Raw genomic sequence first — 5,485 nt, forward strand, 5'->3', positions numbered from 1 at the left:
CAGGGGGTACGTGACTGGGGGCTGCATGCACTGGTAATTAGATCGGAACAAAACAGGACAGGGATTTTCAAAGTGCATTTCTATACAATGTCTGTAATCTACAGACAACATAACTGATTAGGTCAGGGGTCGATCTTTAACTACCAGGCCCAGAGTGCAGCGCCGGGCTGTCTGCCTGTGGATTTCATTTCTGCCTTTTAGTTTTTACTTCTTTGGAGGCAGAAATTGGGCATAAGACGATATGAGGGGTGGTCTCCTCCCTTACCAGCTACTCGGGAGGCTGAGGCAGGAGAATGGTGTGAACCCGGGAGGCAGAGATTGCAGTGAGCCAAGATTGCGCCACTGCACTCCAGCCTGGGCGACAGTGAGACTCCGTTTAAAAAAAAAACAAAAAAAACAAAAAAAAACAACAACAAATAGAGGCAGAGAAGAAAGGGAATACCATTGTTATACACACCTGACCCAAAGCAGGGCTCTGTTCCTATAGACTGGTGGTTCTCAAGCTCCAGGAGAGTCAGAATCACCTGAGGGTTAAAAAAAAACAATTTCCAGGCCGGGCATGGTGGCTCACACTTGTAATCCCCGCACTGTGGGAGGCCAAGGCAGGCGGATCACCTGAGGTCAGGAGTTTGAGACCAGCTTGGCCAACATGGCAAAACCCCATCTCTACTAAAAATACAAAAATTAGCCGGGCATGGGAGTAGGAGCCTGTAATCCCAGCTACTCAGGAGGCTGAGGCAGGAGAATTGCTTGAACCTGCGAGGCAGAGGTTGCACTGAGCCAAGATCGCGCCACTGCACTCCAGCCTGGGCGACAGGGCGAGACTCTGTCTCAAAAAAAAAAAAAAAGAATCCCAGCGTGGAAGAGGGGAAAAGATGTAACCCAGTCTGCAAATGCGGGCTCCTCCCTAGAGAATGGCATAAGGTGAGTGCCAGCCCAGACATGGCCATCACTGTGGCTACACAAAGCCTCCAAGGTTTCTGCCAGCTCTGGGGGCTCATGTGCTCATGGCTGCTGTCCTGCTTCTGCTGATTCCTTGCAGCTGTCGCCTTTAATTCTGCCCTGGAGTTGACCCAAATGAGGGGCAAGAACTGCAGGACGTTTTCCCCTGCTCCCAGAGCAACTGCGGGTATGAGGCTGTTGGGCTGTCGTGTGAGGGGGATTTTCCTAAAGACACAGCACACAGGGAGAATAACAGAAGTCATCTTCCTGAGGCCGCCCCGCACTTGGGTTCTAAGGACCTTCGCTCCCTCCCCTCCTCCTCTTCTCCTCCCTCCTCTCTCCCCTGCGGCAACCTGAACTACTTGCCGCTCCTCCTCCTCCTCTGCAACTCAGCTCTAGTCCTGCCTGAGGCCAAACCCTTGAACAGGGGGCCAGGGCTGGAAAGTTGTGGAAATGCCCCTGTGGGGAGTCCTGCTGAGGATGCTGAGGCTGAGCCCCAGCCTGGGGGAGGGGGTGCCCTGATCTGAGCAGGCCCTGAGGGCAGACAGAAGGCAGCCAGGGTCTGGAGCTGGTGCCTCTAACCACCTCTACCCCAGAGGCTGTGGGATGCATGGAAGCCAGGATAGGGCTGGGCTTCGGGTCTACACTACCTTGGTCCTGAGATGGAGTCTAGGAACATTGGTGGGGGTGCCAAGGATTCTGTAGAAGTAGGATGGGGTGGGTCCCTCTCACTTCTTCACCCTCAAGATTGCATACAACAGGCTTCTAAGAAATCACTGAGGCTGGCCGGCACGGTGGCTCACAGGTGGCTGAGGCAGGAGAATCACTTGAACCCGGCAGGCAGAGGTTGCAGTGAACCGAGACCGCGCCACTGCACTCCAGCCTGGGTGACAGAGCGAGACTCTGTCTCAAAAAGAAAAAAAAAAGAAAAAAAGAAAGAAAGAAATCCCTGAGGCTTTTAAGCCTTGGAGGCAGAGAACCTGCTGACTCCTTGAGGTATACAGAGGCACCAGTTTTTAGGAGGACAGTATCTTTCTAAGGCAGTTTGATTTTTACCTTCTCAGGTGCAGGAAAAGTGACCATTTCCTTCTCTGTGAATTTTCCATGGACTAAGGGGCTCAGACAGGCCCCGACACGGGGAGGGCCCTCTTGGCAGGCGGCTTATTGTGAAATTTGAATTTCCAATGCACCTAGAGGAATCCAGAGGGGAAGGGTTGTTATTTATAACCAAAGCTTCCTTCTAAGGAAAGTAGATACTGCTGCATTAACTAAAAGGCCCTTTTGTTCTTAAAAGGCCCTTACTGGGTTTGGCTTGGCAGCCTGGTTTGGGAAGAGCAGGAGGGGCTAGGGAGAGCTGAAATGCAGGGTCTCCTGTGTGAGAATTGGAAGCCCCTGGGGCATCGAGGTGTCTGTCGCACAGGGGCTGAAGGAGGGAGGCGGGTAGATGGGCGCCAGCAGATGGGAGCAGCAGCCCTGCGCGGGCGGGGCTGGAGGATGCCTGAGAAACCAGCTTATAAGAGCAGAGACATCCCAGTGCCACTTTCAGTCGTGTGCTGAGCCACTCTATAACTCTTCCAGGGACCCACAAATCTTCAGTGAAATTCTGCTTACAGAGCAGTCTGGTATCCACGGTTTCTTGGGAGAAGAAACGGGCTGCATCCTACATTTGAGTCAATTCCAGGGCAGAAATAAAGGGAACAGCTGCTAGAATTCAGCAGAAGCCGGAAATCAGAGGCACACAATTGTAAGCCTGAGAAATTGCAGAAGCCTTGTGGAAAGGAAGGGATGGGGTCTGAGCCAACCTTATTTCAATCCCAGTGGGCTGGCAGACTCCAGCTACCAACCATGGGTTCTGCCTAGGGGCAGATATTTGCCCCCTGCTTCCTTGCTAAAAGAAGCTTGTTTTGTTCTAGTGGGAGGACAATGTACTAATTACCCCCAGGTGGATGGTGATTGGGATATTTACATTTGATCCACTCCCCTCTGCTGGTAATTGGGTTGGGGAGAACCATGGGACCCTGTTCTGGCCAATGAAACAGGAGGGGGAGGCTGCTGGGGGCTTCTGGGAGGAATTTTCCTCCTCTAATAAAAAGAGATGGTTTAGGAGGACCCCTGTCCAAGCCTCCCTTCCTGAGATGCTGCCCGTGGCAAATGCAGCCACACAAAAGTGCAGGCTCCAGGGTCAAACCATCTGGGCTAAAAGCATGGCTCTGCCTCTGATTGGCTGTGTTGTCTTAAGCAGATTACTTGACCCTTCTGTACCTCGTGTTCCTCATCTGCAAAATGAAAATAATTGGACTTTCTTCACAGGGTGCTGTGAAAATCAAATGAGTGAATACACCTAAAATGCCCAGACAGTTCTAGCACATGATAAGTACTCAATATATAATAGCTGTTATTTAGTTGTTCTCTGTGGATATGATGCTTGGAGCCATGGTAGTCATCTTTCAACCATGAAGGGCTTGACTCAAAAATGGTCTACCCCAAGATATCTTAAGATAAAACTCCTGACTCTTTTTTTTTTTTTTTTTTTTTTGAGATCCTCTCACTCCATTGCAGAGGCTGGAGGCTGGACTGCAGTGGTGTGATCATGGCTCACTGCAGCCTTGACCTCCCAGGCTCAGACGATCCTCTTGCCTCAGCCCCACTCCTGAGTAGCTGGGACCACAGGTACATACCACCACACCTGGCTCATTTTAAAAAAATTATTTGGAGAAGGCTGGGCACGGTGGCTCACGCCTGTAATCCCAGCATTTTGGGAGGCTGAGGCGGGCAGATCATGAGTTCAGGAGTTCAAGACCAGCCTGGCCAACATGAGGAAACCCCATCTCTACTAAAAATACAAAAACTAGCCAGGCGTGGTGGTATGTGCCTGTAGTCCCAGCTACTTGGGAGGCTGAGGCAGAAGAATCACTTGAACCCGGGAGGTGGAGGTTGCAGTGAGCCGAGATCGCATCACTACATTCCAGCCTGGGCAACAGAGAAAGCCTCTGTCTCCAAAAAAAAAAAAATTATTTGTAAAGATAGACGTCTCCTCTTATGTTGCCTAAGCTAGGAAACTCCCAACTCTTTAGGCAACTTTTAGTTTAGTATTCTGTTACTTGCAGCCTAAATCTCCCTAACCAATTCATAGATAAAAACTTGATACTTATGATTGTTTTATGATAAGAAATTAAACCACCTAATCCATGGGATACTCATATTTACTGAGAACACTGCTGAGAACCCTGGAGGCAGATTACACAGCACTGACTGCTAGTCATCCTCAAATGTGTAGTTTCTCCTTCTCTCTTTAATAAATAGAATGGCCATATTTTAGCTGGGCACATGCTGCCTGGCTAGAAAGTACATTTCCCAGGCCGGGCCCAGTGGCTCACACCTGTAATCCCAGAATTTTGGGAGGTGGAGGCGGGTGGATCACTTGAGGTCAGGAGTTCAAGACTAGCCTGGCGAACATGATGAAACTCCATCTCTACTAAAAATACAAAAAATTGGCTGGGTGTGGTGGCCAGTGCCTGTAATCCCAGCTACTTGGGAGGGTGAGGCAGGAGAATTGCTTAAACACAGGAGGCGGAGGTTGCAGTGAGCCGAGATCACGCCATTGCACTCCAGTCTGGGTGACAGAGCGAGTGAGACTTCATCTCAAAAAAAATAAAATAAAATAAGAAGAAGAAAGAGAGTATATTTCCCAGTTTCCCCTGCAACTAGGTGAAGCCATGGGCCCAAGCTTTAGCAAAGAAATATGAATCGAAGTGATATGTGCCAAACGATTGGGTATTTTCCCACCTCACTCTTCTCTCTCTCTCTTTTTTTTTTTTTGAGACAGGGTCTCACTCTGTCACCCAGGCTGGAGTGCAATGGTGTGATCACAGCTCACTGCAACCTCCACCTCCTGGGCTCAAGCAATCCTCCTACCTCAGCCTCCGGAGTAGCTGGGACTAGAGGTGTGGGCCACCATACCCAGCTTATTTTATTTTATTTTATTTTATTTTGAGACGGAGTCTTACTCTGTCGCCCAGGCTGGAGTGCAGTGGTGTTATCTCGGCTCACTGCAACCTCCGCCTCCCAGGTTCAAGCAATTCTCTGCCTCAGTCTCCAGAGTAGCTGGTATTACAGGCCCCCACCACCACACCCGGCTAATTCTTGTATTTTTAGTAGAATCGGGGTTTCACCATCATGGCCAGGCTAGTCTTGAACTCCTGCCCTTGTGATCCACCCACCTCAGCCTCCCAAAGTGCTGGGATTACAGGTGTGAGCCACTGCGCCCAGCCGCCCAGCTTATTTTTTGTATTTTTAATAGAGACGGGGTCTCACTATGTTGCCCAGACTGGTCTCAAATTCCTGAGCTCAAGTGATATGCCCACTTTTGTCTCCCAAGGTACTAGGATTACAGGCATGAGCCACCACGCCCAGCCAGAAGGGCCATTTTGAAGGTGGGCACAGTTGCCCCACCAGACATGAAGCACCTAACCCTGACCTCTTACATACAAGAAAACAAACAATCTTGTTTAAGCAACTGTATTGTTTTATTGCTTCACTGCAA

The sequence above is a fragment of the Pongo pygmaeus genome, chromosome 1, assembly GCF_028885625.2.
Source record: "Pongo pygmaeus isolate AG05252 chromosome 1, NHGRI_mPonPyg2-v2.0_pri, whole genome shotgun sequence".
Classification (NCBI taxonomy): Eukaryota; Metazoa; Chordata; class Mammalia; order Primates; family Hominidae; genus Pongo; species Pongo pygmaeus.